The sequence below is a fragment of the Thermobia domestica genome, chromosome 9, assembly GCF_964235325.1.
Source record: "Thermobia domestica chromosome 9, izTheDome1.hap1.1, whole genome shotgun sequence".
Taxonomy (NCBI): domain Eukaryota; kingdom Metazoa; phylum Arthropoda; class Insecta; order Zygentoma; family Lepismatidae; genus Thermobia; species Thermobia domestica.
Window position 1 is genome coordinate 249,380,883 of NC_137462.1, and position 12,545 is coordinate 249,393,427.

The following is a 12,545-nucleotide window of genomic DNA, read 5'->3' on the forward strand; positions in this document are numbered from 1 at the left end:
GGAGCTCTGAGAGTGCCACCAGAGAAGACCAAATTAATACGTCTTACATATAGTAAAGAGAATAGTTCCAGCAATACCCCCAAAATACTAAATGTCGCTGAAACAAACGCTACCAGCACATCAACTAAATTTTGAATTTACAGGGGCAGCATCCAAGGCGTTGCTCACAGAGCTAAAATATCTTAATGTAGGTGTATACATTTATATTTCAGCGTAACTCCGGAATGATTGGAGCAATTTTTACCAAATGTGTGACACATATTAGTTTCAATCCAGGAAAGCTACATTGTGCTAAGAGATACCCCAAGGGAAGGAAGGTGGGAGAAATGACATGTAAAAACAATGTAAAACCACTGATCTTAATATGTTATCCATAGTTTTCTGAGTCGTTGAGATGAAAAGTGATGCTTTCAGTGGCATTTACTTTCAAATTCATTCCCATCTTCAGATGATTATTTAAAGGTATTTCTCTTCAATACAGTGAGATTACTTGGTTACATGTGTTTGCTGTAGAAATGTATTTTATAACATTTAATTTTTATCCTTACAAATTTCTAATAACTAGTTTATTTGCGTTTTCTACAAAATAATTTCACATCCATAGAAGATTCAATCATTATTGTAGAGATTCATAGCAAGCAATTGAACACTACATGAAAAGAATCTACTTGTGGATGAGAAAATATCTTGCAACCAAGCATTCAACATGTACATTAATGAACCTTCTTGACGAAAGTAACCCACTAACTTGGTGAATGCATTTCTTGCCAATTTTCTCTTCTGAAATAGATTAAAAGCGCGGAATATGATTTAACTGACTGCTACTCTTCTAGTAGTACCCCGTAAAATGTATTCAATATTTTTGTTCTAGTGAAAATTTTGCTATTTTAGCCTTATTTCAGAACGAAGAAAGTTACCGTGTTTCTTTCTACTTTTTATTCAAACTTTTTGTTAAGCTCTTTCTCTCTGGGACATTCATTTTATGAAGTAAATATCAGAGTAGGTGACATTTCCAGTAGTGGAAGAATAGTCGATTTGTATACTCGTTTATCTACTAATCTTAATATTTTCGGTTCAAATCCACTCTACTATAATACAATATTTTTTTCCATTTGTTCTTAGAATGTGAATAATATATTATCAATGTCGAACCTTCTACATCTAGAAATGAAATGCAAGAAGCATCCAATATTAGCCAAGAGAAAGAGGGAGTTGGAATAGATTTTATCATAATATTAAGGGGAACATTCATCCATATTATAATTTGTTAATGTTTCCTTACATTTATGATTATTCTTCTTTACAAAAGTACAGTTATCGATTTATTATTGCACAGCAAGACATATAAATGATAAACAATTCTATTCCGTGTCGTATTTGTAACGTATGAATGTTATCGATTGATGAAATACTTTTCACTATTAAAGTTCAGAAAATTGACACATTATTTTTAATTAATCAGATTGTCCTTTTGTTGTTTCTATTGCGGTTTGAAACCCACTCGAAACCAATAACATAACACCGGAAAATAATATTCTCTTTAATATGTAAATGCGAGATAATTATAATACATTTTTAAAAGATAATAAAAACTATAATGGTTTTGCTTACAAAAGAAATTCTTTAAGAGCAAAGATAATTGCCAAGTCACAGGGATGACCTGATATTTGTTTAGAAAAGTTTAGTAGATATATTAAATATGGAGACTAATAAAAGCTAAGGTAACTTTGAAACGATTAATGTAACATATTCATAGATTTTACAAAATACTGCAACCTTTGAAACAAAAACAATTGACCAAGACTGATTTTTCCTTGTAAGGTTAAATAAAATTTATTGGTTACTTCTCATGTTATCATTCGCTCTGAAGATACTAAACGGTATGTTCTAGACGATTTTCATTTTCTTTCTTTTCTTCCTTTTTTTTGCATAGGGATACGTAATTTTCTGTTTTCCGCCGTTCGCTACACTGACCTCTTTCGAACAACACAGAGCACATTTAGAACACTTTACTTAATTTTAGTCAGCCAATTTTAACTGCATTCTTGGTTTATTAACGCTGCAGGATGTAAAAAAATTGAACAGTACAACAGTGTAGTAGCTATTTGAAAACAAAGAAAAAACATCCGTGGAAAAAGGAGCAGAGACGTATGATAGAGCATTTCATGGCCACTGAATATTATGTACAGGTGAAGACAGATCAAATACAGAATATTCTGTGAACCCGCCGTCTGCCGCAATAGCAGACTCTAAACGATGTCGAAACCTTCGGCAGGCATAGTTGAAGAAGATCCTGGGAATGTCAAATTACCAATAATTAGGAAGAAATTAGTAACAAACTGAAAATTGGTACATGTGTCGGGAATGATGTTCTGAACAACATAATAAAAGTCCTCTCAAATCCAACTTCACATTCGCAGCCATATTGTAAATTTGGCCCCTGGAAGTATCAAATGAACAATACCGAGATAAAATAGCAATATGTTCGTTGTAATTAAACATAAAGAGATAATTTTTTGTGTCGTTTTCAGAACATACATAACACAATATTTTTCATAAGAAACAATATTTCACAAACGAATATTTTTAGAAATGTTTAGCACAAAATTCTAATATTTCGAAAGATACCATCAAACTGACTTAAAATTTTTATTGACTTAAGGAAGTAATTATTAACAAGTTGAAATTTGACATAGATGTAGGTAAAGAATGTTTAAATGGCATACAAATATCCCACATTCTTCGTCGTCCAAATTGGTAAATGTCTAATGTACGAGGTAATTGAAAGAATATTTTTTTTAAAAAAAAGTGAAATACAAAGTCTAGACCGGGCTAAATATTTGAGAAAATTTAAATGCTGTCGATAGGGATCAATGTTGTTTGGAAGGAGTAGACGTTATGACGTGGTTAAGGTTGTTTTCCGCCATCTTGAAATCAACTTGTTTTGTTTGGAATGGTGCCATGGTCATATGAAATATTAAACAACATCCTCATTCGAAGAGAAATCCTATAGTGAAGTTATTTTTCCAAATTCTGAAAATGGTTTTGAAGTTGTGCATAAATTTAGGATGTCTTATGTGTTAAATTTGAAATCTGATGTGCCATGTTTCAAATATTTCAAATTGAATGATAAAGATACAATGAAAACTAAGATTGCTAACATCTCAAATTACGTATTCTTTAATGATCAGAAAAAGATAGAGGTAACACATATGGAATAATTACAATCACTTTACATATCCACCCTTCTATCGTATGCACATCTTTACCCGTACGATTCAGTGTTTGTATACTCTGCGAAGCATAGTTGGGGTATTTGTTCACAAGCCGTAATGATTCTCCTTTCCAGCTGGCCAGTGTCTTTAATTTTACACTTGTAGAAAATGGCTTTAAGTCGCCCCAAAGACTAATAAATCCTACCGAGTTAGGTCGGGGAACTTTTCTGGCCTCTCAACTGGTACATGCCGACGTATCTGGCAACCATAAAACTGTTGATTGACCCATAAACTACATTTAAGACCATAGTGCGGCGGTGCTCCATTTTGTTGTCAACATTGAGCAAGCCTTCTTTTCTTGTACAACAAAAGTGCCATAACAGTGTTTTCAAGCATATAACGCGGCATCTAACCTCCCATCAATGAAAACAGGTTCGATACATTTTTCACCCCATTTCCACATCACACCATTATCTTACCTGTACCTTGCATCTCTCTATCCAATTAAGATTCGTATTAGCCCAGTACAGAACATTCTGCAAAGTACCGAGCACTTCTGCGGTAAAGAAAGCCTTTGTTAAACAACAATCGCAACCGTTTTGAAGCTGTGAATGGATTCAGGATGATATGTTATCTTTTAGACTTATGTTTTATGTGTGAAGCAATGTATTGAAGGAAACTGTCTCTATTTCTTTCTTGAAGGTAGGACTGGATGCTAACTTTCCAGAAAAAAGATTGAAATTTTGCCTTTGGCTGGAGGTTGCAGTTCAGCTAGGAAAGCAGCAATCTTAAATGAACAATATCCTAATCGCGACCCGGTGACAGAGAGTGCTGTACGAAAACCAATCCTCACATTCAGGGCAACGGTAAATATTGATTATTAACCACAATCAGGACAACCACGAACTGCAAATGATCATGACACATCATTAGCTATGTTGGGTGTATTGGTGAAAGGTCCTGCGAAGAGTGTGCTACGTCTTTCAAGTGAACATAATGTTGGTGTCAAAATTGTTCAAAGAAAATTAAGAAGGGATAAGTATCACCATTATAAATTGCAATTGAAAGAAAAGCTGTCAGAAGTTGATCTTGATAGACAAATGCAGTTTTGTGAGTTTGCTTTGACCCAGACAGCTCATCTCCCAGTGTTTCGCAATAGAAAAGTTTTTAGTGATGACGTAAATTTCTATGTAACAACCAAAACGTTCGCTACTAGGCTAATAATAATCCTAATTGGATGTATGCACCAAAGATACAGGGTGCAGGTAAGGTAATTGTGCGGTACGGAATATGGGATGAGAAACTTATTGGACCTGTTTTCGTTGATGGGAGGTTGCTTCTATAGAATATGGGGATGCACATGAAAACATTGTTATGCCACTTTTGTTGAACGAGGAGAGAAGATTTCCACAATATTGACAACAAGATGGGGCACTGCCGCACTATGGTCTGAAATGTAATTTATGGGTCAGTGGGTCGTAATGTAATCGATGGCGCAATGAACAGCTTTCCGGTTGCTGAAAAGGTACGCATGGAAATTGAGTTGCCAGCACCGTCCCTCTACCTAACTCCGCAGGATTTTTATCTTTGGGGGCACCATTATCCATTTTCTAACACTGTAAAATTAAAGACATTGGCCACCTGTAAAGGAGAATCTTTACGGGCTATGAACAAATATCACCTACTATGCTTCGCAGATTGCACAAACACTAAGTCGTACGATTAAGCATGTGCATACAACAGAAGGGTGGATATGTCATGTGACTGTAATTGTCTCATGTGTGTTAGCTCTATCTCTTCCTGATCAATAAATAACACGTAGTGTGAGATATTACAAAGCTTATTTTTTATCCTACCTTTATGATTTACTTCGAAATATTCGAAACATGGCACGGCACATTTGACATGTCACACATAAGATAACCTAAACCTACGCACAACTTCAGAACCATTTTCAGATTTTGGAAAAATAACTTTACCGTAGGGTTGCTCTTCGAACGAGGATGTTTAATATTTCATATGACCATGCCGCCACTTAAAACAAACAAGTTAATCCCAAGGTTCCGGCCATCAACATGGCGAAATACAACCTTAAGCACGTCATAACGTCTACCCCGTCCCAAGAACAATGATCCTAGTTTACTTCCGATGTAGTGACTCATTCGAGTAGTGCAGGACAGTTGTCAGGTACTTTTTTGTTTTTCTGCCTAATGTGTTTATAAATTATAATGTATACACCACGTCTTTGGATGATTTCAGTCAATTGTAGTTTATCGTTTAATATTACACAACTTTAAACAACTCGAAATTACACAACTTTAACAGACGAACACGAAATTAACTGAACTGTTTGCTTCGCGTAGTACCTTCAAACGGGTCAGATCACTCTTTCATGGGTCAGGGGTCGAGTCGAGCCTGCTTGAGACACGGGTCGGGTCAGGTCACCTACACTAGTGTCAGGGCTGCTGTAGCCACGGGTCAGCCTGGGTCAACATTCTTATGCGCCGTTTCGGCTACATCCTTCTCCGGTCGAGAGGATCGGGTCGAGTTGAACGCATAAGAAAGTTGACCATAGCCGACCCGTGGCTAGAGCAGCGCTGACCTTACCTGTGACTCAAGAAGGTTCGACTCGAGCCCTGACCCGATGAAGCCTGACCTGATCCGTTTGAGAGCACTAGCTGCCGGCACTGGGCTCAGTAAACGTTGGTGTAACTTCTAAAAGTGCTGAACACTTATGCTGTGAGTCAAATCAGTGTGTATATCGTGTAAATATTAACTTCCCTTTAGTTATTTAAAGTTAATTTAAAATAAAAGCGTAGTAAAATGTAAAAAAAAATATTTGTGATGTACAAAGTAGATATTCATATGAAAAGAGAAGTTGGGGCCAGCCGAGGATTGGGCGGACTGCACTGGACGATAGACGATATCTAATCTTTCTGCAACATTACGAAATGATATTATGACTTACGTATGTCAAGGAAAATCTTGCGTTTCGAAATCAATCGCAAATTTACCTCCAATAGCATTCTTTGTGTTGCATTGAGGCCACAAAGTTACGTTTTTTTAAAGTTTCCAACACTGAAGTCATGTCTCTTGTCTCACCTGCCACGCTTGGTGGGGGGAGTTGTCTGCTAAGAGCGGGGCGTACTTCCTCGAGATTATACAGCAATATTTAGACGAGTATGTGTATGTGGGATACAACATTTTCTTCTCGCCAAAGACACAGGTACAGAGAGAGATTACGGCACATTCGCAAGCAGGCTCCCGACTGAAGTAAGTGGTATTTTTTACGTATCAAAGGGGAGGGGAGCCACAGATCAGCTATGACAAAATACGGATCTTCGTTAAGTAAAAAGATTTCTGGCATTCATATTAATATTATATTATATTGGGTTACAGTATGCAATTCAGTAGAAACTTTCAACCAATTTAATTTTAGAACTGATTTATGGGGAAAGAAACTTACATTATATCTGCCAGTGCTTTAATTATTTAGGGTTTCACAGTTGACTTGATATTAGTTTTTACTTATTGCACATGTATATATTTTGGGTTTTCTAAAACATGACACTCAGTTTTTTAAATAAATGGTTTAAAATAATTACATAAAAAAGAATAGCACTATTAAATAACTGAAAGCACCAATTCCGGTATTATGTGTGTTTATAATAAAAATGATAATGCCAATTACACACTAGATGATTTACTATTAAAATCTTCCTACTTCACATATTTTGTAGTTAACGTTTTGCTGTTGTATGAATATATGGGATACGAATTATTGGTTCGAAGATGGACTTTTATATGTAATACATATGAAGAATGCCAAGTACATTTTTTTAATTATTTACAGTGGGCCCTCACTTCAGTTTAGCAGGGTGGACCCTATGGTTGCCAATCCGCCCCTGACTATTTTTTCTTTTCTTACAAATTTCTCTCTTTGTCTCTGACTATAATCTTGTAAGTTGAGTTTTCTTTTTCTTATCCAACTTCTTTCTTTGTTTCTGACATTGTTTTGTAATATAATGTTTCATTTCCTTCTCCAACCTCCTACTACAACTACAGATGCTACTTTCCTCTTTGTCTTCTGATCTTTGGTTTTATTAATACTTCCTCCTCTTTTTCTCTTCTTCATTTTCCCTTCTTTCTCTTTTTCTTTTCTATACTTTGTCTTTTATCATTGCTTGGCGTGGCACTTTGTTAACGTTGGTTTTCTTTTACTTTACCTGCTAATACTTCTCTTTTCTACTTTTGATAATCTTGTTGGTCACTTTTCCTTTTTTCGTTCTTTTCTTCTTCTTCCTCTTCTAACAACTGCTCCTTTACCAACCTTTCCAATTTTTCTTTGTTGTTTCTCTTCTTTCACTATCGAGGCTATTTAAAATTATATTCCTATGGGTAGTAAGAGCTTTCTCGGTAGTATAATTAAATATTTAATTCTTTCAAGGGTGGTGTAAGTATTTTAATATAAGTCGTGATTGGATTTTGAATTTTCCATATTGACAACATATTTAAATATGGTTTAATATACATAGCGTATAACATCAATAAATGCTAAAGTTCCAATTTACATAATCTATAGCAAAGTATACATACCACACTCATGTTGAAAACTTGAGAATAATGAGAAAATACATAGACAACAGTTTTTGAGAGTATGGTAAATGCATGATATAATTTATCCTTTTAGACATACCTGGCTACTTGACAAGCGTAACTTCCTATGATGCCGCTCGGTGATGCTGTATACACCCATTGAACGGTTGTTGGTGATGAGCGCTGATTAAACACGCACACACTTGTGTTCGAGACGTTAGAGACTCGTGAATCAATTCTGAATTACCTGATATAGTGGCAGTGTACTTGTAGGAGAATGGTGCAAAAAGATATAATGCGTTTAAGAACCATCGGATAACTCGAGAGGGGTCAGAAAAAAGATGGATGTTTCTTGTGAATTGAGTGTCCCACAAAGTGCCATCTCGAGGATCTGACGAAGATTCCAAAGGGGCGAAAACTTCTCTCGGAGGTTCGGCGGAGGTCGTCCAAGAAGCACCAGTCACCAGGAAGATCGTTTCTTACGCCAGGCTCAACAGACACAGCACCGCCTTAGATCTCTCTAGGATCTTTCAGCTGCTACAGGGACGTCAGATTATAGAACGTGTCAAGATTTATAGTGTACAGACGGTTAGCTGAGTTACACTTGTATGCCATAAAACCAGCAAGGTGTGTTCCATTGACCCCACGGAAAAGAAGAGGACGGTTGAATTGATCCAGAGGACACCACCTATGAACCGTATAAGAATGGCGTCATGTCCTGTTCACAGATAAATCCACGTTAATTCTCACCAGAGATTCTAACGTGAGTTCATCTGAAGAGAAGCAAGAACACGGTTTCTTCCAGCTAACATGACTATTGTAAACAAGTACAAGGGAGACTGAATCATCCCGTGGCCCTGTACACATCTTTATATCATTCCACGGGGTGCCGTCAATGGTGCAATGTACCGGGATGACATCTTGTTCCAATACGTTTGTCTTTTTCGGGGCACAGTGGGTCCTGATTTCATTCTAATTGATTATAACGCACGTCCTCATCGCGCTGACGGAGTGGATGAGTACCTTGAGTACCAGGATATCAGGCGGTTCAATTGGATCAGTTGCTCACTGGATTTGAACCCCATCCAGCATGCCTGGTACATGCTTGGCAAGCGAATTGCACGTCGTCAAATGGCTCCAAGATCCACTCCTTTGCTTCGGGGGACACTTGTACAAGAATGGCAAAACATACCCCAGCAACGTCCTGATAATCTCATTCTCAGCATGCAATCATGTGGTGCATGTGTAGCAGTGCCGGGCGATCACACACAGTATAGATGTCATCGATCATACGCGTAACCTAGTATGGTCTATTACTGAATTTTCCTATGCCCATGCATTTTCGTTTCTGTTGCCCATCCTCTGCATTCTCTTCCAGTGTTTTCGGACTATATCCCTTTGCGAATGAACATTCCAATAATATATGGCTGATTCGCTTTTCTCTGAGTGCATACATCCCGCAAATAGCACTATTGTTAAGTTTTGCACATGAGTGTGTATATAGGGTATACTAAGTGTATAACAACTAAATATTCTATAGTTTAAGTAGACGTGGACGAAATACATTTATTTAGTATCTGATACATATATTATACTATATTTTGCAGAATAACAGCACTCTCGCTGGAAAAATAGCACGGTTATTATAGTGATCTGCTGTAGTGTTTTGAAGAAAACATCACGTCAACAGTATATTCTCTTCGATTATTGTGAAAGGTATGTTTCAATTCCTGTTTTTAATGTTTCGTTTTAATTTATAAAAATCTGCACTGAACTATGTTTAGCAAGTCTCAAAAATTGAATGTGGATTACTTTTAATTTATTCTTTCGTAACGTTTAACCCTTATCATACCAAGGTAACCTTATCAACGTTCGTAACCAAGAGGTCTCTAAAGAACCTCATTACTTTTAGACTCTATTTTTTTTTTCATCAGTGTCATTTTGATGCTTCTTCTCACATTTTCAATTTTATGCTACGTAAGATCTTCAATGATATAAATAGTGTTTCGATAAATGTGTAAGCCTAATAATTACATGAACACCAATATTACTTCATCGATATCGATCGCTGTTTGTAAATTGTTTTACATCAACACTTAGATTACCCTGTTACTTTTAACATACGTAAATAGTGGTTAAGTACGTATATACGGAATGTGTAAAAACGTACTTCAAAAAACACATTTACAGTTTAAATTGTTACTATATAAATTTTGATCTTTTTCATCGTTCCTTTATTCTACATATTAGTGTTTCTTATGCAGAGAATGATATCCTGTGCTACATTCTTATATATCCATGCTTTACTGTTAAATTTACGAAATAGATTACAAGGTTTGTAATTGCAATACTATACAACACTACATTTTACAATTATGGTACGTATTTAGCAATTTCTACTCTACAGTGAAATAAACTGTTCTTCATCCTATACAAACATGAAGCTTGCATTTTACGACTTGGAACAACATTCCGAGCAAACACTGCAAGTTTGGACTTTCCTGTGATTTTTGTACATAATTCAATTGCAATTATTACCCTTTGTATTTACCTTCAATTTATCGTCGTCCTTTCTTCTGCTTTTGTAATTTTTGGTTAGTTGAGATCTGAATTTGGGATGCTTGTACTCCTGTTGCTTCTATGGCCTTCAACACATAAATATGTAATCCAAGGGGATCAGCAGCTCTTTGGGCAATGTTTGGATTTATTAGCTGTTTTTTGAACTTAACAAGAACTTGTATCTTTTATAACGCTATTTTTTGCTTCCAGTCTGGGTTTTTCAAGAGCCAAATGACAAATGTATTTAGTGCTGCAAAGTCAATTATGTTCATAAATTGTCTACAAGCATCTGGATGTGCTTCTAGAACATGAATCTTCCTGAATCAATTTGTCTGCGTTGTCGACTCCTCCTATAGTTTGCTTGTAATAAAGAATCATCATTGGATTTCGTTTTTCATAATCGGACTAATAATCATCAATGGTTTGTGTTAATAGCACACAAACCACTTTATTTTTCATGAGGACGTAGCCGATCGTGATCATATGATCAGAGAAGAGAAATATTGGTGATAAAATCTCCCTGTCCTTTGGAATGTACATGATCAGAACTGTCTGTTTTTTTATTGACCTGAGTGGCCAGTAATAGTAACATCCTTCCTCAACAGAAATTTTGCAGTTGATACAGACGTATTGTAAAAAAATGTCCGTTGTGACACCTCTTCCTGTTCAGTGCCAAGGCTATATCAAGTCGAATATAACTTGATGTGCCAAATTTTTCTCTGGAACATTTGCGGGAGATTTCCCTGTATGCACTTGTAAATTGTATAGATACGATGACTTTACATCAGGTATAGGCCAGGGTTTGATGCCATACTTCGTTGGCATTGAATTCATGTACTGTTTGAAGGAACAACGTCAAAGGAAACGCCATAAGATGTTCATCAACTGTAACATATTGAACGGTTCATAGGAGTTCTTGCAGTTTTGAACAAAGTGGTCTCAGACCTCCCTGTTAGCTGGAAGCTTATCACTCATTTTTCGATTAGCACGTTTAGTTTTATCACGAAATCGAATGAAATTTCACATATGTGAATATCTAGCCCTTAACATTGTTGATGTGAAAACAGCACGTCGAATGCTTTCGTCTATGCTCTACACTTGGATAATGTTTTATTTTGTGCAGCGCAGAGCTCCACTAAAACACTGCTGTCAGTAAAACAACAAAGAAAGCTAGAAGTTCAACTCGATCCTAATTTTTCCAAACTTTAGCTTTTCCTGGAGCACATGTTTTGTTAAATTTGTTGATTGTTTGGACGGCTTCCTCATTCGTGTAGTTTCAAATGATATCCATCATGTCTTCGTCATCGAAGAGCTTGAATACATAAAGACTATTATTTGTATTTCAAATGACTCTTGTAGATGCTGGTGCCCCTTTTACAATATTGCATCCTGGACCACGGATCAGGGTGAACCTGAAATTTTCCAAATTCTCACGCATTTGACTACAGATTTCTCATCATTGTCTGGAATTGTATCGTTGCCACCAACAGCACTATCTTGTTCTATATTTAATTCTAAATTGTTTTCAGTTCTGCGTCATTCCGTCGACCAGGTATAAATTAATCATCTGAATCACACAACGTAACCTCTGCATCACTAATTTGAAGCATTTCTAACAAGTCAGAAATTATATCATCTTTCACAAATGTTCTCTGTACAATATTGCCCTTACACAGCTGTCGACCATTTATCCACAAACTAGAGTGATAAAATGATATATCAAATTTGGCCCGCTTTTTTTCCGAGTTCCTGCAAGTATGTAAGAACGCACAGTAAATGCACACTTTTTATGCAAATTACCGATCTTGTTTGTAAATAAATTAACAGAACAATGTGAGAATTATTTAGGTGTGTATATAAAATATATTCTGTTGTCCGAAATCACATAGGACAAACAGAGCACGGTGTCCTGGCTAAGACATTTTAATTAACAGCATATTGGAAAAGAACATAAAATACCATGATGGGTCCTCGGAGGACCCAAATTCAGTTATTCATTATTTTAAAATCTAACTGAGTCAATTCCTTGAAATGTTTTCTTTTCACAACTAGTGATCGAATGGAGGAAAAGCATATGACTCTGAAATATCTCTTCCTGTAACTGTTCTTGATTCTTTCTTCTTTCAACTTTGAAGCTTAATATATTTTTCGGGATAAAATTTGATTCATGTATTA

The 12,545-nt window shown here is 36.1% G+C and overlaps 1 long non-coding RNA gene across 4 annotated transcripts in view; it reads left to right on the forward strand.

Annotated features, from left to right (window-relative positions):
- The window catches only part of LOC145694246 (uncharacterized), a 1,290,393-nt gene that overhangs the window by 275,331 nt on the left and 1,002,517 nt on the right, over nucleotides 1-12,545 (forward strand). For all 4 annotated transcript variants that reach the window (XR_014132974.1, XR_014132976.1, XR_014132977.1 and 1 more), the window contains one exon: nucleotides 9,419-9,527. This is a non-coding gene — a long non-coding RNA (uncharacterized LOC145694246). The remainder of the gene's footprint in view (nucleotides 1-9,418; nucleotides 9,528-12,545) is intronic.